Genomic DNA, 25,570 nt, shown 5'->3' on the forward strand with positions numbered 1-25,570 from the left:
CCCACTAACTCACTCACGCTCCCACTAACAGACTCTCTCCCACTCCCGCTAACTCCCACTAACTCACTCACTCTCTCACGCTAACACTACCAACTGACTATCTCACGCTAACACTACCAACTGACTATCTCACGCTAACACTACCAACTGACTCTCTCACGCTAACACTACCAACTGACTCTCTCACACTAACACTAACTCACTCTCAAAAAATCGCAAAATCTCTATTCTTAAATCTCCAAAGACCCACCAGCAACACAGTCAAAGAAGCCCTGCTTGTGTGGTGCTTATATACCCTGTGTAAATGTTTAATGATGTCCCAATTTCCATTGTAATTAGTGTTCAGGTGTGCTTTATTAGCAATTAATATTATTGCAATGTGTATTAGGTGTGTTAATTTGCGCATGCTCATTTTGAGTTGGTATTTGTGGAATGTGTAGAATGCGATGATGTCATAGTGGTCGTTTTCTCTAACATTGTCCAATAGTATTCTTTTTAAATGTGAATTTGCGATGGTGTGTTCTTCGTGAAGTGTTGTATATGTATGTTTTTCATAATATATAATGATATTGAATGCGATTTTTTTTTTAGTGTATGTATATATTTTTTAATCCTTGTTGTTATTGTGCGATTTTCCGCATCTTAAAGTATATGCGTATTCCCCGTATAAATAGTATTAAAACTTCCCCCGCTTGTGAATGTGTAATGCTTGTGTGCTTTGTTGATTGATTGATGTTGTGACATTTGCGGCGTGTTATTGTTGTGCATGATGTGGTATGCGTCATATGACCGAGCTGTGCGTATTCTCGCGAGATCGAGTGTTAGGTAAAAAAAGCTATTTTTTGCCTTTCCCATTGATCTCTATGGGAGACTGTCTAACGCGGGCAGGATTACGCGTGTGACATACACGCGTTAGGAGCATCGTTAGATGGTCTTATATTAACTCTAAATACCGGAGTCAAACAATGCCGTGCGTTAGACATAAAACACGCGTGGCGTTAACAGCCCATCTACCGCCGAACTCTAAATCTAGCCGTATATAAGGGAACGGTGTAAAAGCCGGAACGGAACAGAACAGGCCGGAACAGGCCTTTTATGATGGAAATTGATTTAAAATATAATGGGATGTGTTAGAGACTCTTGAGAACAATTTTAGGAACAAGAATATTTGTGATATAATAATTAATTAACCCTTTAACTACCAAAATAGTGTCCGGAACCAAACATAACAGCCCGGAACAGCACCTTCCCAGAAAACCAGATACACCAAATTCACAAGTCACATGTGACTAAATATAATAAGTGTAATCAGCCACAAACCATCCACAGAAACCACATTATAATATCTGTTCCGGCCTTTAATACACTTTTTTATAAAAAAGTGACGGAATGGCACCTTCCCAGCAAAATATACAGACCACATTCACCAGCCACACATAACTAGATGTGATAAGTGTAATCAACCACAAACCATCCACAGAAACCACATTCCAATACCCGTTCTGGCCTGTAAAATGCTTTTTCATGAAAAGTGACGGAACGGCACCTTACCAGGAAACAAGATACACCAAATTCACCAGTCACACATGACAAAATTGTTATAAGTATTATATGCAAATAGTGAAAGACAGCACCTCTCTTTTCCTTTCTGGGGCACAGGAAAGGGTTATCCAAACCCCAGTATGTATTCAAAAGAAGTAGTTTTCCAGCCTCCAGTAAATTTAAAAGACCTTTATTAGTTTCTTACAGGGTCCATCATATCAACCAGTTGGTTGATATGATGGACCCTGTAAGAAACTAATAAAGGTCTTTTAAATTCACTGGAGGCTGGAAAACTACTTCTTTTTAAAATGTTATAAGTGTAATCAGCCACAATCCATCCACAGAAACCACATTATGATATCTGTTCCGGCATTTAATACACTTTTTTATAAAAAGTGATGGAACGGCACCTTCCCAGCAAAATATACAGACCACATTCACCAGCCACACATAACTAGATGTGATAAGTGTAATCAACCACAAACCATCCACAGAAACCACGTTCCAATACCCATTCCGGACTGTAAAATGCTTATTCATGAAAAGTGACGGAACGGCACCTTACCAGCAAACCAGATACACCAAATTCACCAGTCACACATGACTAAATGTTATAAGTGTAATCAGCCACAAACCATCCACAGAAACCACATTATGATATCTGTTCCGGCCTTTAATACACTTTTTTATAAAAAGTGACGGAACGGCACCTTCCCAGCAAAATATACAGACCAAATTCACCAGCCACACATAACTAGATGTGATAAGTGTAATGAACCACAAACCATCCACAGAAACCACGTTCCAATACTGGTTCCGGCATGTAAAACGCTTTTTCATGAAAAGTGATGGAACGGCACCTTACCAGCAAACCAGATACACCAAATTCACCAGTCACACATGACTAAATGTTATAAGTGTAATCAGCCACAAAGCATCCACAGAAACCTTTTTATGATATCTGTTCCGGCCTGTAATACACTTTTTCATTAAAAGTAATGGAACAGCACCTTCCCAACAACATATACAGACCAAATTCACCAGACACACATAACTATATAAAATAAGTGTAATCAACCACAAACCATCCACAGAAACCATGTTCCAATAAAGGTTCCGGCCTGTAAAATGATTTTCATGAAAAGTGATGGAACGGCACCTTCCCAGCAATATATACACTCCAAATTTACCAGCCACACATAACTAGATGTGATAAGTGTAATCAACCACACACCATCCACAGAAACCACGTTCCAATACCCGTTCCGGCCTGTAACACACTTTTTCATGAAAAGTGATGGAAAGGCACCTTCCCAGCAACATATACAGTCCAAATTCACCAGCCACACATAACTAGATGTGATAAGTGTAATCAACCACAAATGATCCACAGAAATCACATTCCAATACCCGTTCCGGCCTGTAAAACGATTTTTCATGAAAAGTGATGGAACGGCACCTTACCAGCAAACCAGATACATCAAATTCACTAGTCACACATAACTATATGTGATAAGTGTAATCAACCACAAACCATCCACAGAAACCACGTTCCAAAACCCGTTGCGGCCTGTAACACACTATTTCATGAAAAGTGATGGAACGGCACCTTCCCAGCAACATATAATGACCTAAATTCAACAACAAAACATAACTAGATGTGATAAGTGTAAGCAACCACAAACCATCCACAGAAACCATATTCCAATACCTGTTCTGGCCGGTAATACGCTTTTTCATTAAAAGTGACGGAACGGCCCCTTATCAACAACATATACAGACTAAATTCACCAGCCACATATAACTAAATGTGATAATTGTAATCAACCACAAACCATCCACAGAAACCATGTTTCAATACTTGTTCCGGCCTGTAATACGCTTTTTCATGAGAAGTGACGGAACGGCACCTTCCCAACAACAGATACATCACATTCACCAGTCACACATGACTGGATAAAGTAAGTGTAATCAACCACAAACCATCCACAGAAACCACGTTCCAATATCCGTTCCGACCTGTAAAACGCTTTTTCATGAAAATTGACGGAACGGCACCTTATCAGCAAACCAGATACATCACATTCACCAGTCACACATGACTAAATGTATAAAGTGTAATGAGCCCCCAACCATCCACAGAAACCACATTATGATATCTGTTCCAGCCTGTAATACGCTTTTCATGAAAATTGATGGAACAGCACCTTCCCAGCAACATATACAGACCAAATTCATCAGCCACACATAACTAGATGTGATAAGTGTAATCAACCACAAACCATCCACAGAAACCACGATTCAATAACCGTTCCGGACTGTAAAACCATTTTTCATAAAAAGTGACAGAACGGCACCTTCCCAGCAAACCAGATACATCAAATTCACCAGTCACACATAACTAGATGTGATAAGTGTAATCAACTACAAACCATCCCCAGAAACCACGTTCCAATACCTGTTACGACCTGTAATACACTTTTTCATGAAAAGTGATGGAATGGCACCTTCCCAGCAACATATACAGACCAAATTCACCAGCCACAGATAACTAGATGTGATAAGTGTAATCAACCACAAACCATCCCAGAAACCACATTCCAATATCTATTCTGGCCGGTAATATGCTTTTTCATGAAAAGTGACGGAAGGGCACCTTATCAACAACATATACAGACCAAATTAGGTCTGTATATGTTGCTGGGAAGGTGCCGTTCCATCACATTTCATGAAAAAGTGTGTCACAGGCCGGAACGGGTATTGGAACATGGTTTCTGTGGATGGTTTGTGGTTGATTACACTTATCACATCTAGTTATGTGTGGCTGGTGAATTTGGTCTGTATATTTTGCTTGGAAGGTGCCGTTCCATCACATTTTATAAAAAAGTGCATTAAAGGCCGGAACAGATATCATAATGGGGTTTCTGTGTATGGATTGTGGCTGATTACACTTATAACATTTAGTCATGTGTGACTGGTGAATTTGGTGTATCTTGTTTGCTGGTAAGGTGCCGTTACGTCACTTTTCATGAAAAAGCGTTTTACAGGCCGGAACGGGTATTGGAACGTGGTTTCTGTGGATGGTTTGTGGTTCATTACACTTATCACATCTAGTTATGTGTGGCTGGTGAATGTGGTCTGTATATTTTGCTGGGAAGGTGCCCTTCCGTCACTTTGCTATAAAAAAGAGTATTAAAGGCCGGAACAGGTATCATAATGTGGTTTCTGTGGATAGTTTGTGGCTGATTACACTTATAACATTTAGTTATGTGTGACTGGTAAATTTGGTGTATCTGGTTTGCTGGTAAGGTGCCGTTCCGTCACTTTTCATGAAAAAGCGTTTTACAGGCCGGAACGGTTATTGGAACGTGGTTTCTGTGGATGGTTTGTGGTTGATTACACTTATCACATCTAGTTATGTGTGGCTGGTGAATTTGGTCTGTATATTTTGCTGGGTAGGTGCCGTTCCGTTACTTTTTATAAAAAAGTGTATTAAAGGTTGGAACAGATATCATAATGTGGGTTCTGTGGATGGTTTGTGGCTGATTACACTTATAACATTTAGTTATGTGTGACTGGTGAATTTGGTGTATCTGTTTTGCTGGTAAGGTGCTGTTCCGTCACTTTTCATGAAAAAGCGTTTTACAGGCCGGAACAGGTATTAGAACGTGGTTTCTGTGGATGGTTTGTGGTTGATTACACTTATCACATCTAGTTATGTGTGGCTGGTGAATTTGGTCTGTATATTTTGCTGGGTAGGTAGTGTTCCATCACTTTTTATAAAAAAGTGTATTAAAGGCCGGAACAGATATCATAATGTGGTTTCTGTGGATGGTTTGTGGCTGATTACACTTATAACATTTAGTCATGTGTGACTGGTGAATTTGGTGTATCTGGTTTGCTGGTAAGGGGCCGTTCCGTCACTTTTCACGAAAAAGCATTTTACAGGCCGGAACGGGTATTGGAACGTGGTTTCTGTGGATGGTTTGTGGTTGATTACACTTATCACATCTAGCTATGTGTGGCTGGTGAATTTGGTCTGTATATTTTGCTGGGAAGGTGCCGTTCCATCACTATTCTATAAAAAAGTGTATTAAAGGCGGGAACAGATATCATAATGTGGTTTCTGTGGATGGTTTGTGGCTGATTACACTTATAACATTTAGTCATGTGTGCCTGGGGAATTTGGTGTATCTGGTTTGCTGGTAAGGTGCCGTTCCGTCACTTTTCATGAAAAAGCGTTTTACAGGCCGGAACGGGTATTGGAACATGGTTTCTGTGGATGGTTTGTGGTTGATTACACTTATCACATCTAGTTATGTGTGGCTGGTGAATTTGGTCTGTATATTTTGCTGGGTAGGTGCCGTTCCATCACTTTTTATAAAAAAGTGTATTAAAGGCCGGAACAGATATCATAATGTGGTTTCTGTGGATGGTTTGTGGCTGATTACACTTATAACATTTAGTCATGTGTGACTGGTGAATTTGGTGTATCTGGTTTGTTGGTAAGGTGCTGTTCCATCACTTTTCATGAAAAAGCGTTTTACAGGCCGGAACGGGTATTGGAACGTGGTTTCTGTGGATGGTTTGTGGTTGATTACACTTATCCCATCTAGTTATGTGTGGCTGGTGAATGTGGTCTGTATATTTTGCTGGGAAGGTGCCGTTCTGTCACTTTTTTATAAAAAAGTGTATTAAAGGCCGGAACAGATATTATAGTTTGGTTTCTGTGGATGGTTTGTGGCTGATTACACTTATTACATTTAGTCACATGTGACTTGTGAATTTGGTGTATCTGGTTTTCTGGGAAGGTGCTGTTCCGGGCTGTTATGTTTGGTTCCGGACACTATTTTGGTAGTTAAAGGGTTAATTAATTATTATATCACAAATATTCTTGTTCCTAAAATTGTTCTCAAGAGTCTCTAACACATCAAATTATATTTTAAATCAATTTCCTTCATAAAAGTCCTGTTCCGACCTGTTCCGTTCCGTTCCGGCTTTTACACCGTTCCCTATATAAGTATTATTTATTTATACACAGACTAACAGCACAGCACTATATAAGTATTATTATTATTTATTTATACACAGACTAACAGCACAACACTATATTAGTATTATTATTATTTATTTATACACAGACTAACAGCACAACACTATATAAGTATTATTTATTTATACACAGACTAACAGCACAACACTATAAGTATTATTATTATTTATTTATACACAGACTAACAGCACAACACTATATAAGTATTATTATTATTTATTTATACACAGACTAACAGCACAACACTATATAAGTATTATTATTTATTTATACACAGACTAACAGCACAACACTATATAAGTATTATTATTATTTATTTATACACAGACTAACAGCACAACACTATATAAGTATTATTATTATTATTTATTTATACACAGACTAACAGCACAACACTATAAGTATTATTATTTATTTATACACAGACTAACAGCACAACACTATATAAGTATTATTATTATTATTTATTCATACACAGACTAACCGCACAACACTATATAAGTATTATTATTATTTATTTATACACAGACTAACAGCACAACACTATATAAGTATTATTATTATTATTTATTTATACACAGACTAACAGCAAGACACTATATAAGTATTATTATTATTATTATTTATTTATACACAGACTAACAGCACAACACTATATAAGTATTATTATTATTATTTATTTATACACAGACCAACAGCACAACACTATATAAGTAGGCTGACCATATTGCCGCTTTAAAAAGGGACACATATGAAAAATACATATGTCAGGGCTGTTTAAATAGAAATGTTTTGTATAAGAACCCTCACATATGTATTTTCCATATGTGTTCCTTCTTAAAGCGGCCATATGGTCAGCCTATATATAAGTATTATTATTATTTATTTATACACAGACCAACAGCACAACACTATATAAGTATTATTATTATTTACGAACACACAAACAGCACATATCTACTTACTGTTAATCTATATTGACAACAATGTTAACCCTTACATACCTGAACAGGGAATATAATGACTAAATGTGCAGCTCTGATAGATGTTTCTTTATTGAAAACCTTATCAGGAATAATGAAAACCTGTAAACCCCTCCTACCTATAGTATAAGCAGGCAAAAGTAATCAATCACAAACATATATAGACTCTACTAACAGATCACAGATTGATCTTTAAAGGGACATTAAACACTTCACTGCTAAAAAAAACTCCCTTAAAACTAACTTCTACTGAGGAATGACAACAAACTGAGCACAGTTCTCTCTGCTGGAAGCTAAGCTTAGCACAACAATTTCAAGAAAAGTGCTATTAGAATGCTGATCCAGTGCTTGATGTGCTACACTGAGCTTGCGCTACAATTTATGTTTAGAATAGGTTTGCCACCTCAGCCATGTTTTCCTGGACACTTATGAGTTACACATGCTGCAGGGTGTGCCGGGGGGAACATATATTGTGTTTCTGGACAGCACTATTCATATTCCTCCCTGCACACCCTGCAGCATGTGTAACTTATAAGTGTTCTGTATTTTAAGGGACGGGTTGGCATTCCTAGTTGAGAATCTTTTACTGAAATACAATATTTTATCAACTTCATTTTCTATGTAAAAAAAGTTTATTCTTCAAACTTTACCACGCTTTAACATTCCTATGCTGTGTGAGTGCGCCCTGCAGGGTTATAAACGTAAACTACAAGCTCCAGGGGGAGGGGGAGAGAGGCTCAGTAGAAGAAGACAGCCTGAATAAGTCATGCTGCAAATACTTTTACCTATAGGTTGTTCAGTATTTTTATGGTTCACAGTTGGCAACCCTACACACAGCTTAGGAACGTTATAATGTGTTGTAAAGTTTAATCAATAACATTTTTATATAGAAAAAAATGAAGTTAATAAAATATTGTATTTAAAGGGAAATGAAACTCATGATTCAGATAGAGAATACAATTTTTTAACAACTTTCCAATTTACTTCTAATATTTAATTTGCTTCCTTCTCTTGTTATTCTTCATTGAGAGGTTAAGGGTTTAAATTTTTTAGCTAAGTTCAGTCAACATAATACCAACCCTACACAATACCAAACTTACATATATGCAATAAAGACACAACACTCAGAGTTGGGAGAAAAAAACACCTCCCCAACGGGGGGAGGGGTTGCTTTTTATTAACTAAGTAAATAAATAACTTTAATACTGCATCGCTACGCAGCTGGCAAGATGATCTTGTCCTAATTAACCCTCTAAGGGGTGTGGCCGCCCTGGGAATGAGGGCGCCCTCATTCCGCCTACGTCTCCGCCCAAGGAAGATCGACCATCAAGCCGACCTATCCCTAGCCCCCCATGACTAGGGTCCTGAACACCCGCTGTACTTTCCTTCTATGATGCTACCGACCAATTGGAATTTTATGCCACACCCCTTTCCGCAACACTTGGGAAAGCATGCTGCCATGCAGACCCCCAACCTAACAATTTAGGGTTAAAGGAGTCTCCAACACTGGATAGTCAACGGTCCCCCAGCCAAAAGACTGTTAGTCCCGAAGGGAGACCCCATACTACCATTTAGCGCCTCTGGGCTTACAAAGGTCCACATGACTATGTAGCCCCCCGCCAAAGGAAATTGAGCCAGCTGCCTTAGAACTGCACACCTCCATCTGCTTCAGAACCTGTAAAAGAACGACATCGAACAACAAACAAACAGGGAGGGCTGGGAGGGAAGACAAGAAACAGGTTAGTGGTTTTACTTTCAGTTCTGTAGCTCTATTATCAGCTCTGAATCTCCTCCTCCTAAGCTCCCTCCCCCTGCCATGCAGGGAACACATCCTTTAACACAATCCCATTTTCTCCTTCCTTTCAAAAAATTAACCCTTCACTTGTTACATCCCTAAATAGGTCTTTCACTTTTCCTAAGGGTTTAAATTTTTTAGCTAAGTTCAGTCAACATAATACCAACCCTACACAATACCAAACTTACATATATGCAATAAAGACACAACACTCAGAGTTGGGAGAAAAAACCACCTCCCCAACGGGGGGAGGGGTTGCTTTATTAACTAAGTAAATAAATAACTTTAATACTGCATCGCTACCCAGCTGGCAAGATGATCTTGTCCTAATTAACCCTCTAAGGGGTGTGGCCGCCCTGGGAATGAGGACGCCCTCATTCCGCCTATGTCTCCGCCCAAGGAAGATCGACCAGCGAGCCGACCTATCCCTAGCCCCCCATGACTAGGGTCCTGAACGCCCGCTGTACTTTCCTTCTATGATGCTACCGACCAATTGGAATTTTATGCCACACCCCTTTCCGCCACCCAAAAAGAGGACAAGGTACTCTTGCCCCACCAATCCTCACCTGAAGCCAGGACCTGCCTAATATTTTCCAGGAACAAATTAGTTCCTCTATCGGACAAATGCACCTGATCCTTCCTAAACAATCCACCATGATCAATATGACTATTGTCATGCATAACCACCTTCCTCCTTGAAGTCAGCACCTCCATACTGACCTCCCCATTTAGTTTCCTCCTCACTCGGAAACCCCTTAAGAGCCTAACCTGAGGCCTGCCCCATCACCTTCTGGCTTCAGCAACCAACTCGGGCAGATGTTACCACAACACGCCCTTCCTACCCAACCACCTAATTGACACTTCTTCAGCCAATAAACTTAACTGCTGACCACTGTCTGGGATGCTGCCCGAATGGCCTCCCAACGAATATGAGTGGCCCACCATCCAAATTCTTCTGCATCCCATCTCCTGACCTGCAAAAAACCACCAACCAACAATAGGGTCCTGGCTACCCCAAATTCTAAAGCATCACAGCCGCTAACCTTTGATAAACCACTAGTGCTCCCTCCAACCTACAACTGCTTCAAAGGCCTGATACATTTCTTCTACTGCCCCGCAGACCAACGCCCCATAGCTTTGATCTCCCCCTCCGTTTCTAACCTGAAATTGAGGATAAAAGGAACCCATCCCCTTGCACTAAAACCACCCATCTACCCCATGCCTGATTCCTTTTTTTTTTTTTTTTTTTAACAAAACTGCGCATATTGATGGCCCTACATGCGATTGCAAATTGAACCATCTACCCTTCCTCACCTGCTCTGTTTTAGATCTATCCACAAACACTAGAACTGCCTGTTCAACTAATCTAATGTGTCCTCTCAATAAACCTGTTCCCAGAGAAGTTTAGTATCACACTACCCAATCACTTCAAAGAGCTTTTAAAAGGTACCCCACTCACGCCAAGCTACACTGTACGCCCGCCCAGACCTAGGTACTAGCAAACCCTTCAACAGCCTTAGTACAGCTCCCCCGCACTCACCACCTGCCAGAGATATGTTGGACACTCGTTAACCCTGACCTCTGCCTCTGGTGCTAGTTCCCTAAACTTCTCCCACTTAAACCGAGAAAGAGCATCAGCGATCTCATTCTGAACCCCTGGGACATGTCTAGCGCTAAACACAATGTTATGCCTCAAACATCTAAGCACTAACTACCTTAGAACATTCACCACGGGTGGAGAACTAGCGGAAAGCCCATTAATAGCATGAACCACGCTTTGATTGTCGCACCAAAAAACTACCGCTCTATTCTGTAACTTTTCCCACCATAGCTCAACAGCAACTAAGATAGGGAATAACTCCAAGAGGGTCAAATTCCTAACTAAACCTGCGCTGCACCAATCCTGCGGCCAAGGTGAAGAACACCACATGCCATCAAAATATGCCCCAAAACCTGCACTACCCGCAGCGTCCGTGTACAGATGTAACCCTCTACTGGAAACCGGAGGAGCCCTCCAGATCTTAACCCCATTAAAATCTTTCAAAAAGCATAACCATACCTGCAAATCAGCAATGATTGCCTTAGATAACCTGATACGTGCCCTCGGGTTGGTTAAACCCCTTGTAGCGGCCTCCATCCTACGGTTAAATACCTTACCCATAGGCATGACTCTAGTAGCAAAAACATAATTTATGTAAGAACTTACCTGATAAATTCATTTCTTTCATATTAGCAAGAGTCCATGAGCCAGTGACGTATGGGATATACATTCCTACCAGGAGGGGCAAAGTTTCCCAAACCTCAAAATGCCTATAAATACACCCCTCACCACACCCACAAATCAGTTTAACGAATAGCCAAGAAGTGGGGTGATAAGAAAAAAGTGCGAAAGCATAAAAAATAATGAATTGGAATAATTGTGCTTTATACAAAAAAAAATCATAACCACCACAAAAAAGGGTGGGCCTCATGGACTCTTGCTAATAAGAAAGAAATGAATTTATCAGGTAAGTTCTTACATAAATTATGTTTTCTTTCATGTAATTAGCAAGAGTCCATGAGCTAGTGACGTATGGGATAATGAATACCCAAGATGTGGATCTTCCACGCAAGAGTCACTAGAGAGGGAGGGATAACATAAAGACAGCCAATTCCGCTGAAAAATAATCCACACCGAAAACAAAGTTTAAATCAAATAATGAAAAAAACTGAAATTATAAGCAGAAGAATCAAACTGAAACAGCTGCCTGAAGTACTTTTCTACCAAAAACTGCTTCAGAAGAAGAAAACACATCAAAATGGTAGAATTTAGTAAAAGTATGCAAAGAAGACCAAGTTACTGCTTTGCAAATCTGATCAACCGAAGCTTCATTCTTAAATGCCCAGGAAGTAGAGACTGACCTAGTCGAATGAGCTGTAATCCTTTGAGGCGGAGATCTACCCGACTCAACATAAGCATGATGAATCAAAGACTTTAACCAAGATGCCAAGGAAATGGCAGAAGCCTTCTGACCTTTCCTAGAACCAGAAAAGATAACAAATAGACTAGAAGTCTTTCTGAAATCTTTAGTAGCTTCAACATAATATTTCAAAGCTCTAACTACATCCAAAGAATGCAACGATCTTTCCTTAGAATTCTTAGGATTAGGACACGATGAAGGAACCACAATTTCTCTACTAATGTTGTTAGAATTCACAACCTTAGGTAAAAATTTAAATGAAGTTCGCAACACCGCCTTATCCTGATGAAAAATCAGAAAAGGAGACTCACAAGAAAGAGCAGATAATTCAGAAACTCTTCTAGCAGAAGAGATGGCCAAAAGAAACAAAACTTTCCAAGAAAGTAATTTAATATCCAGCGAATGCATAGGTTCAAACGGAGGAGCTTGAAGAGCCCCCAGAACCAAATTCAAACTCCAAGGAGGAGAAATTGACTTAATAACAGGTTTTATACGAAGCAAAGCCTGTACAAAACAATGAATATCAGGAAGACTAGCAATCTTTCTGTGAAAAAGAACACAAAGAGCAGAGATTTGTCCCTTCAAGGAACTTGCAGACAAACCTTTATCCAAACCATCCTGAAGAAACTGTAAAATTCTAGGAATTCTAAAAGAATGCCAAGAAAAAAGATGAGAAGAACACCAAGAAATGTAAGTCTTCCAGACTCGATAATATATCTTCCTAGATACAGATTTACGAGCCTGTAACATAGTATTAATTACGGAGTCAGAGAAACCTCTATGACTGAGAATCAAGCGTTCAATCTCCATACCTTCAAATTTAAGGATTTGAGATCCTGATGGAAAAAAGGACCTTGCGATAGAAGGTCTGGTCTTAACGGAAGAGTCCACGGTTGGCAAGTAGCCATCCGGACAAGATCCGCATACCAAAACCTGTGATGCCATGCTGGAGCCACCAGCAGAACAAACGAACGCTTGGAAATCACTCTTGGAAGAAGAACTAGAGGCGGAAAGATATAGGCAGGATGATACTTCCAAGGAAGTGACAATGCATCCACTGCTTCCGCCTGAGGATCCCTGGATCTGGACAGATACCTGGGAAGCTTCTTGTTTAGATGAGAAGCCATCAGATCTATTTCTGGAAGTCCCCACATTTGAACAATCTGAAGAAATACCTCTGGGTGAAGAGACCATTCGCCCGGATGTAACGTTTGGCGACTGAGATAATCCGCTTCCCAATTGTCTATACCTGGGATATGAACCGCAGAAATTAGACAGGAGCTGGATTCCGCCCATACCAGTATTCGAGATACTTCTTTCATAGCCAGAGGACTGTGAGTCCCACCTTGATGATTGACATATGCCACGGTTGTGACATTGTCCGTCTGAAAACAAATGAACGACTCTCTCTTTAGAAGAGGCCATGACTGAAGAGCTCTGAAAATTGCACGGAGTTCCAAAATGTTGATTGGTAATCTCGCCTCCTGAGATTCCCAAACCCCTTGTGCTGTCAGAGACCCCCAAACAGCTCCCCAACCTGTCAGACTTGCATCTGTTGAGATCACAGTCCAGGTCGGAAGAACAAAAGAAGCCCCCTGAACTAAACGATGGTGGTCTGTCCACCACGTCAGAGAGTGTTGTACAATCGGTTTTAAAGATAATAATTGAGATATCTTTGTATAATCCCTGCACCACTGGTTCAGCATACAGAGCTGAAGAGGTCGCATGTGAAAACGAGCAAAGGGGATCGCGTCCGATGCAGCAGTCATAAGACCTAGAATTTCCATGCATAAGGCTACCAAAGGGAATGATCGAGACAAGCTGAAACCAATTTCAGACGTCTCTTGTCCGTCAGAGACAGAGTCATGGACACTGAATCTATCTGGAAACCTAAAAAGGTTACCCTTGTCTGAGGAATCAACGAACTCTTTGGTAAATTGATCCTCCAACCATGTTCTTGAAGAAACGATACAAGACAATTCGTATGAGATTCTGCTAACTGTGAAGACTGAGCAAGTACCAAGATATCGTCCAAATAAGGAAATACCACAATACCCTGTTCTCTGATTACAGATAGAAGGGCACCGAGAACCTTTGTAAAAATCCTTGGAGCTGTTGCTAGGCCAAACGGCAGAGCCACAAACTGGTAATGCTTGTCTAGGAAAAAGAATCTCAGAAACTGATAGTGATCTGGATGAATCGGAATATGCAGATATGCATCTTGTAAATCTATTGTGGACATATAATGCCCTTGCTGAACAAAAGGCAGAATAGTCCTTACAGTTACCATTTTGAATGTTGGTATCCTTACATAACGATTCAATATTTTTAAATCCAGAACTGGCCTGAAGGAATTCTCCTTCTTTGGTACAATGAAGAGATTGAGTAAAACCCCAGCCCCTGTTCCAGAACTGGAACTGGCATAATTACTCCAGCCAACTCTAGATCTGAAACACATTTCAGAAATGCTTGAGCCTTCACTGGATTTATTGGGACACGGGAAAGAAAAAATCTTCTTGCAGGAGGCCTTATCTTGAAGCCTATTCTGTACCCTTGTGAAACAATGTTCTGTATCCAAAGATTGTGAATCGAATTGATCCAAATTTCTTTGAAAAATCGTAATCTGCCCCCTACCAGCTGGGCTGGAATGAGGGCCGCACCTTCATGTGGACTTGGGAGCTGGCTTTGGCTTTCTAAAAGGCTTGGATTTATTCCAGACTGGAGATGGTTTCCAAACTGATACCGCTCCTGTAGGGGAAGGATCAGGCTTTTGTTCCTTATTGTGACGAAAGGAACGAAAACGATTAGCAGACCTAAATTTACCTTTAGATTTTTTATCCTGTGGTAAAAAAGTTCCTTTCCCCCCAGTAACAGTTGAAATAATAGAATCCAATTGTGAACCAAACAATTTATTACCCTGGAAAGAAAGGGAAAGCAAAGTTGACTTAGAAGACATATCAGCATTCCAAGTTTTAAGCCATAAAGCTCTTCTAGCTAAAATAGCTAAAGACATATACCTGACATCAACCTTAATGATATCAAAGATGGCATCACAAATAAAGTTATTAGCATGTTGAAGAAGATTAACAATGCTATGAGTATTATGATCTGTTACTTGTTGTGCTAAAGCCTCCAACCAGAAAGTTGAGGCTGCAGCAACATCCGCCAAAGATATAGCAGGTCTAAGAAGATTACCTGAACATAAGTAAGCTTTCCTTAGAAAGGATTCAATTTTCCTATCTAAAGGATCCTTAAAGGAAGTACTATCTGCCGTAGGAATAGTAGTACGTTTAGCAAGAGTAGAGATAGCCCCATCAACCTTAGGGATTTTGTCCCAAAACTCTAATCTGTCAGATGGCACAGGATATAATTGCTTAAACCGTTTAGAAGGAGTAAAAGAATTACCCAAATTATTCCATTCCCTAGAAATTACTTCAGAAATAGCATCAGGGACGGGAAAAACCTCTGGAATAACTACAGGAGGTTTAAAAACCGTATTCAAACGTTTAGACTTAGTATCAAGAGGACCAGATTCCTCTATTTCTAATGCAATTAAGACTTCTTTAAGCAAAGAACGAATAAATTCCATTTTAAATAAATATGAAGATTTATCAGTATCAACCTCTGAAACAGAATCCTCTGAACCAGAGGAATCATTATCAGAATCAGAATGATGATGTTCATTTAAAAATTCATCTGAAAAATGAGAAGTTTTAAAAGACCTTTTACGTTTACTAGAAGGAGGAATAACAGACATAGCCTTCTTAATAGATTTAGAAACAAAATCTCTTATGTTAACAGGAACACCCTGAATATTAGATGTTGATGGAACAGCAACAGGTAATGGAACATTACTAAAGGAAATATTATCTACATTAACAAGTTTGTCATGACATTCATTACAAACAACAGCCGGAGGAACAGATACCACAAGTTTACAACAAATACACTTAACTTTGGTAGATCCAGCATCAGGCAGCAATTTTCCAGAAGTATCTTCTGATTCAGGGTCAATCTGAGACATCTTGCAATATGTAATAGAAAAAACAACATATAAAGCAAAATTGGTCAAATTCCTTAAAAGACAGTTTCAGGAATGGGAAAAAATGCCAATGAACAAGCTTCTAGCAACCAGAAGCAAATAAACAATGAGACTTAAATAATGTGGAGACAATAATGACGCCCATATTTTTTAGCGCCAAAAAAGACGCCCACATTATTTGGCGCCAAAATGCTTAAAGCGCTAAAAATGACGCCACATCCGGAAACGCCGACATTTTTGGCGCAAAAAAACGTCAAAAAAATGACGCAACTTCCGGCGACAAGTATGACGCCGGAAATGACAAAGAAAATTTTTGCGCCAAAAAAGTCCGCGCCAAGAATAACGCAATAAAATGAAGCATTTTCAGCCCCCGCGAGCCTAACAGCCCACAGGAGAAAAAGTCAAATTTTAAGGTAAGAAAAAATTGATTATTTCAAATGCATTATCCCAAATAATGAAACTGACTGTCTGAAATAAGGAATGTTGAACATCCTGAATCAAGGCAAATAAATGTTTAAACACATATATTTAGAACTTTATATAAAAGTGCCCAACCATAGCTTAGAGTGTCACAAAAATAAGACTTACTTACCCCAGGACACTCATCTACATGTAGTAGAAAGCCAAACCAGTACTGAAACGAGAATCAGTAGAGGTAATGGTATATATAAGAGTATATCGTCGATCTGAAAAGGGAGGTAAGAGATGAATCTCTACGACCGATAACAGAGAACCTATGAAATAGACCCCGTAGAAGGAGATCATTGAATTCGAATAGGCAATACTCTCTTCACATCCCTCTGACATTCACTGCACACTGAGAGGAAAACCGGGCTCCAGCCTGCTGCGAAGTGCATATCAACGAAGAATCTAGCACAAACTTACTTCACCACCTCCATGGGAGGCAAAGTTTGTAAAACTGATTTGTGGGTGTGGTGAGGGGTGTATTTATAGGCATTTTGAGGTTTGGGAAACTTTGCCCCTCCTGGTAGGAATGTATATCCCATACGTCACTAGCTCATGGACTCTTGCTAATTACATGAAAGAAATTTAGCGTACCCAACAATGATTGAAACTCTCTTAAGGTAGCATGACCTGTCTCCAGGAAAACTGAAATGCATGCAGTGGCAGCCCGGATCTTCTCCAGCGGAAGTCTACACTCCTTAGCCACTGTATCCACCTCGATGCCCAAGAAAACAAGACATGTAGATGGACCCTCCGTTTTCTCACTAGCTAAAGGAACCCCAAACTCTGCCATCAGAGATTGCATCGTCCCTAAGATGTAAGCGCATTCGCCAGACCCTGCAGACCCTAAGAACAGAAAGTCATCCAGGTAATGAGCCACCTGACCGAGGCCAGACCTGCGTACTACTGCCCAATGAAGAAATGAACTAAAGCATTCAAAATATGCACAAGAGATGGCACATCCCATCGGCAGGCAGCGGTCCACATAGTACCGTCCCCCCGCCCTGCAACCCATCAAATGAAAACTATCTGGATGTATCGGTAAAAGCCGAAATGCAGATTCGATGTCTACTTTAGCCATCTCTGCCTCCCCCCCTAAACTCCTTACAATAGCTAATGCCGATTCAAAGGATTGATAGGCCACTGACGTGTCAGCCTCATCCAGCGCATCGTTCACCGAATTCCCTTTCGGGTTTGACAGATGCTGAATTAGTCTAAACTTCCCCGGTCCTTTCTTGGGCACAATGCCCAATGGGGACACCACTAAATTTTCAAGCGGAGGGGACAAAAAAGGTCCCGAAATTCTACCTAATCTAACCTCCTTATCTATCTTTTCTTGCAAGACTTCCGGAAACTGGTACGCTGATTTTAAATTGCGAACCGCAAATGGGGGGCAAACTAACTTCCTAACTGGTATTCTAAAACCATAAGCTAAACCTGCCAGTAAAAATTCCGCCATCTCCCAATCCGGGTAATCCCTAAGCGGTCCGAAAATTGCCCCGTTTCATTGGCGTGTGAGCCCTTTCCCGCAAAACCCTGCTAGTGTGCTGTGAAAGTGCAAGCTCACCGTTTCCAGCTCCTGATACCACTCCGGCTGCTGCCGTCCCAGTCTGCGAGGATTCAAATGCGCCCACCATTACCAGCTCACCAGCCGTTGGTCTGCATTCCGACGCCCCCATTGCACTCCTATTATTTTCCACCTGTGAAACAGAAAAAACAGAGGGAGCACCACAGACAGAAACAGGTGTCCCAGCGGACCCCCCAGCCTCCACCTCAGTAAACCTGGCCCCAACATTTTGATCCCCCACCATATTCCTAGCTAACAGCCTTTTCCTAAAGCTAGACCTTAAATGCATATGCCCTAGTCTAATGTGTGCTAATCCTCTATTAAGCGTTATCAATGATCCTACTGGCCCTTTAAATGCTCGTTGTCTAGGAGAAACAGGCTTATCTACGCCTGGTAAAGCATTTTTTCTACCTGCGACACCCCTCACAGCTCTTATCAATGTTCCTACTGGCCCTTTAAGTGTTCGTTGCCTAGGGGAAACAGCCTTATCTACGCCTGTTAAAGAGTTTTTTCCACCTGCGACATCCCTCACAGCTCTTACAAATGTTCCTACTGGCCCTTTAAATGTTCGTTGTCTAGGGAAAACAGGCTTATCTACGCCTGGTAAAGCAGATTCACGGTCTGCGACACCCTTCACAGCTCTCCCACCCCCTCTATTAGCCCGACCCCGCCCCCCATATTATTGACCAGATTTCTCCCCCCTTCAGGACGGGTAAGAGACCCGTGGGACCCCCTGCTGCCTTGGGGTGCTCCCTTTACCTTAGCAGGTCCTGCTTCTCCTGCGACCGGAGCCACGCTAACGCCCGCCTCAGCAGCCGCAACCACTTGCTGATCACTCGATGCCCCCGGATCCAAGATGGCGGCCGGGACAGAGGTGGGCGGAGCTAAGCCGGGCGCGCGCGGGGGACCAGACACAGGAGAAGAGAGACGCCGGAGGCCATGTGGCTCCATAAACGGAGCACCAGGGCTGCCCTCCATGCCATGCAGACAGGATATAACTGCAGGTGAAGGGGATCTCACCGGGCTCCGCTGTGAAAAGCGGAGCTCTGGTGATTGCAACAGCAGATCGTCTGCTGGCTTCCTCAAAGGGTCAGAGGCAAATGATGCCCCCAGCGACTGAGGAGGAAAAAGACTAGGGGCAGAGAGGGACAGACCGGCCCCAGTAGGGAAAGAAAAGCGGGTGGGAAAATCAAGAGGCCTTAAAGTTAGAGCCAGAGAAGGGAAAGAGACATAAGCAGAAGTGACAAGACTAGGAAGGGAGACAGGGGCAGAGAAAATAGGACCAGGAGAAGAACTAGTGACAGGGATAGAGTAAATAGGCAGAAAATCAGCAGCTACAGGAAAGGCCCCAGCAGCAGATGATACTGCAGGGGAAGGGATAGAGACAGATATAGAAGTCAGTGTAGAACTAATAGAGGGGTCACAGACAACCACTGTATCACCAGCTGATGCAACTGCTGTCCTCTTCTTCTTTCCTGATAGATTTTCCTCTTCATCAAACCTCCTTGGAGCCTTAGAAAAACGTTTGGATCTCTCCATGATGTAACCTGCAAGACAAGAAACAGGTTAGTGGTTTTACTTTCAGTTCTGTAGCTCTATTATCAGCTCTGAATCTCCTCCTCCTAAGCTCCTTTCACTTTTCCTTATCTATGAAAGCTCAGGAGCAGCAAAGAACCTATGTTCTAGCTGCTGATTGGTGGCTGCATATATATATATATATATATATATATATATATACACACACCGATTGTCATTGGCTCACCCATGTGTTAAGTCAGCAACCAGTAGTAAATTGCTGCTCATTAAACAAAGCATACCAAGAGAACGAAGAATAATTCATAATAGGAGTAAATTAGAAAATTGCTTAAAATTGCTGCTCTTTCTGAATCAGGAAAGACACAATTTGGGTTTCATATCCCTTTAAGTAACAGATTCTCAACATAAACTGCTGCACAAGCTCTGTATAACAGTGAGCGAGTGCTGCAGCTGTGCTACCTCTATGTATACATTATAGGTAAATATACTATGTGTGTCATGTGACTGTGTGTAACAGTTAGCGAGTGCTGCAGCTGTGCTTCCTCTATGTATAAATTATAGGTAAATATGCTATGTGTGTCATGTGACTGTGTGTAACAGTGAGCGAGTTCTGCAGCTGTGCTACCTCTATGTATACATTATAGGTAAATATGCTATGTGTGTCATGTGACTGTAACAGTGAGCGAGTGCTGCAGCTGTGCTACCTCTATGTATACATTATAGGTAAATATGCTATGTGTGTCATGTGACTGTGTGTAACTGAGCGAGTTCTGCAGCTGTGCTACCTCTATGTATACATTATAGGTAAATATGCTATGTGTGTTATGTGACTGTGTGTAACAGTGAGCGAGTGCTGCAGCTGTGCTACCTCTATGCATACATTATAGGTAAATATGCTATGTGTGTCATGTGACTGTGTGTAACAGTGAGCGAGTGCTGCAGCTGTGCTTCCTCTATGTATACATTATAGGTAAATATGCTATGTGTGTCATGTGACTGTGTGTAACAGTGAGTGAGTGCTGCAGCTGTGTTACCTCTATGTATACATTATAGGTAAATATGTTATGTGTGTCATGTGACTGTGTGTAACAGTGAGTGAGTGCTGCAGCTGTGTTACCTCTATGTATACATTATAGGTAAATATGTTATGTGTGTCATGTGACTGTGTGTAACAGTGAGCGAGTGCTGCAGCTGTGCTACCTCTATGTATACATTATAGGTAAATATGCTATATGTGTCATGTGACTGTGTGTAACAGTGAGAGAGTGCTGCAGCTGTGTTACCTCTATGTATACATTATAGGTAAATATGCTATATGTGTCATGTGACTGTGTGTAACAGCGAGCGAGTGCTGCAGTTGTGCTACCTCTATGTATACATTATAGGTAAATAAGCTATATGTGTCACGTGACTGTGTGTAACAGTGAGCGAGTACTGCAGCTGTGCTACCTCTATGCATACATTATAGGTAAATATGTTATGTGTGTCATGTGACTGTGTGTAACTGAGCGAGTGCTGCAGCTGTGCTACCTCTATGTATACATTATAGGTAAATATACTATGTGTGTCATGTGATTGTGTGTAACAGTGAGCGAGTGCTGCAGCTGTGCTACCTCTATGTATACATTATAGGTAAATATGCTATGTGTGTCATGTGACTGTGTATAACAGTGAGCGAGTGCTGCAGCTGTGCTACCTCTATGTATACATTATAGGTAAATATGCTATGTGTGTCATGTGACTGTGCGTAACAGTGAGAGAGTGCTGCAGCTGTGCTACCTCTATGTATACATTATAGGTAAATATGCTATGTGTGTCATGTGACTGTGTGTAACTGAGCGAGTGCTGCAGCTGTGCTTCCTCTATGTATACATTATAGGTAAATATGCTATGTGTGTCATGTGACTGTGTGTAACAGTGAGCGAGTGCTGCAGCTGTGCTACCTCTATGCATACATTATAGGTAAATATGCTATGTGTGTCATGTGACTGTGTATAACAGTGAGCGAGTGCTGCAGCTGTGCTACCTCTATGTATACATTATAGGTAAATATACTATGTGTGTCATGTGACTGTGTGTAACAGTGAGTGAGTGCTACAGCTGTGCTACCTCTATGTATACATTATAGGTAAATATGCTATGTGTGTCATGTGACTGTGTGTAACTGAGCGAGTGCTGCAGCTGTGCTACCTCTATGTATACATTTTAGGTAAATATGCTATGTGTATCATGTGACTGTGTGTAACAGTGAGTGAGTGCTACAGCTGTGCTACCTCTATGTATACATTATAGGTAAATATGTTATGTGTGTCATGTGACTGTGTGTAACTGAGCGAGTGCTGCAGCTGTGCTACCTCTATGTATACATTATAGGTAAATATGCTATGTGTGTCATGTGACTGTGTGTAACAGTGAGCGAGTGCTGCAGCTATGCTACCTCTATGTATACATTATAGGTAAATATGCTATGTGTGTCATGTGACTGTGTGTAACAGTGAGCGAGTGCTGCAGCTGTGCTACCTCTATGTATACATTATAGGTAAATATGCTATGTGTGTCATGTGACTGTGTGTAACAGTGAGTGAGTGCTGCAGCTGTGCTACCTCTATGTATACATTATAGGTAAATATGCTATGTGTGTCATGTGACTGTGTGTAACAGTGAGAGAGTGCTGCAGCTGTGCTACCTCTATGTATACATTATAGGTAAATATGCTATGTGTGTCATGTGACTCTGTGTAACAGTGAGCGAGTGCTGCAGCTGTGCTACCTCTATGTATACATTATAGGTAAATATGCTATGTGTGTCATGTGACTGTGTGTAACAGTGAGCGAGTACTGCAGCTGTGCTACCTCTATGTATACATTATAGGTAAATATGCTATGTGTGTCATGTGACTGTATGTAACAGTGAGCGAGTGCTGCAGCTGTGCTACCTCTATATATACATTATAGGTAAATATGCTATGTGTGTCATGTGGCTGTGTGTAACAGTGAGCGAGTGCTGCAGCTGTGCTACCTCTATGTATACATTATAGGTAAATATACTATGTGTGTCATGTGACTGTGTGTAACAGTGAGCGAGTGCTGCAGCTGTGCTTCCTCTATGTATACATTATAGGTAAATATGCTATGTGTGTCATGTGACTGTGTAACAGTTAGTGAGTGCTGCAGCTGTGCTTCCTCTATGTATACATTATAGGTAAATATGCTATGTGTGTCATGTGATTGTGTGTAACAGTGAGTGAGTGCTGCAGCTGTGCTACCTCTATGTATACATTATAGGTAAATATGCTACGTGTGTCATGTGACTGTGTAACAGTGAGCGAGTGCTGCAGCTGTGCTACCTCTATGTATACATTATAGGTAAATATACTATGTGTGTCATGTGACTGTGTGTAACAGTTAGCGAGTGCTGCAGCTGTGCTTCCTCTATGTATACATTATAGGTAAATATGCTATGTGTGTCATGTGACTGTGTAACAGCGAGTGAGTGCTGCAGCTGTGCTACCTCTATGTATACATTATAGGTAAATATGTTATGTGTGTCATGTGACTGTGTGTAACAGTGAGCGAGTGCTGGAGCTGTGCTTCCTCTATGTATACATTATAGGTAAATATGCTATATGTGTCATGTGACTGTGTGTAACAGTGAGTGAGTGCTGCAGCTGTGCTACCTCTATGTATACATTATAGGTAAATATGCTATGTGTGTCATGTGACTGTGTGTAACACTGAGTAAGTGCTGCAGCTGTGCTACCTCTATGTATACATTATAGGTAAATATGCTATGTGTATCATGTGACTGTGTGTAACAGTGAGCGAGTGCTGCAGCTGTGCTACCTCTATGTATACATTATAGGTAAATATGCTATGTGTGTCATGTGACTGTGTGTAACAGTGAGCGAGTGCTGCAGCTGTGCTACCTCTATGTATACATTATAGGTAAATATGTTATGTGTGTCATGTGACTGTGTGTAACAGTGAGCGATTGCTGCAGCTGTGCTACCTCTATGTATACATTATAGGTAAATATGTTATGTGTGTCATGTGACTGTGTGTAACAGTGAGCGAGTGCTGCAGCTGTGCTACCTCTTTGTATACATTATAGGTAAATATGCTATGTGTGTAACAGTGAGCGAGTGCTGCAGCTGTGCTACCTCTATGTATACATTATAGGTAAATATGCTATGTGTGTCATGTGACTGTGTGTAACAGTGAGCGAGTGCTGCAGCTGTGCTACCTCTATGTATACATTATAGGTAAATATACTATGTGTGTCATGTGACTGTGTGTAACAGTGAGCGAGTGTTGCAGCTGTGCTAGCTCTATGCATACATTATAGGTAAATATGCTATGTGTGTCATGTTACTGTGTGTAACACTGAGTGAGTGCTACAGCTGTGCTACCTCTATGTATACATTATAGGTAAATATGCTATGTGTGTCATGTGACTGTGTGTAACACTGAGTGAGTGCTACAGCTGTGCTACCTCTATGTATACATTATAGGTAAATATGCTATGTGTGTCATGTGACTGTGTGTAACAGTGAGCGAGTGCTGCAGCTGTGCTACCTCTATGTATACATTATAGGTAAATATGTTATGTGTGTCATGTGACTGTGTGTAACAGTGAGCGAGTGCTGCAGCTGTGCTACCTCTATGTATACATTATAGGTAAATATGCTATGTGTGTAACAGTGAGCGAGTGCTGCAGCTGTGCTACCTCTATGTATACATTATAGGTAAATATGCTATGTGTGTCATGTGACTGTGTGTAACAGTGAGCGAGTGCTGCAGCTGTGCTACCTCTATGTATACATTATAGGTAAATATGCTATGTGTGTCATGTGACTGTGTGTAACAGTGAGCGAGTGCTGCAGCTGTGCTACCTCTATGTATACATTATAGGTAAATATGCTATGTGTGTCATGTGACTGTGTAACAGCGAGCGAGTGCTGCAGCTGTGCTACCTCTATGTATACATTATAGGTAAATATGCTATGTGTGTAACAGTGAGCGAGTGCTGCAGCTGTGCTACCTCTATGTATACATTATAGGTAAATATGTTATGTGTGTCATGTGACTGTAACAGTGAGCGAGTGCTGCAGCTGTGCTACCTCTATGCATACATTATAGGTAAATATGCTATGTGTGTCATGTGACTGTGTGTAACAGTGAGCGAGTGCTGCAGCTGTGCTACCTCTATGCATACATTATAGGTAAATATGCTATGTGTGTCATGTGACTGTAACAGTGAGTGAGTGCTGCAGCTGTGCTACATCTATGTATACATTATAGGTAAATATGTTATGTGTGTCATGTGACTGTGTGTAACAGTGAGAGAGTGCTGCAGCTGTGCTACCTCTATGTATACATTATAGGTAAATATGCTATGTGTGTCATGTGACTGTGTGTAACAGTGAGCGAGTGCTGCAGCTGTGCTACTTCTATACATACATTATAGGTAAATATGCTGTGTGTCATGTGACTGTGTGTAACAGTGAGCGAGTGCTGCAGCTGTGCTTCCTCTATGTATACATTATAGGTAAATATGCTATGTGTGTCATGTGACTGTGTGTAACAGTGAGCGAGTGCTGCAGCTGTGCTACTTCTATACATACATTA

This window comes from Bombina bombina, chromosome 5 (assembly GCF_027579735.1).
Source record: "Bombina bombina isolate aBomBom1 chromosome 5, aBomBom1.pri, whole genome shotgun sequence".
Classification (NCBI taxonomy): domain Eukaryota; kingdom Metazoa; phylum Chordata; class Amphibia; order Anura; family Bombinatoridae; genus Bombina; species Bombina bombina.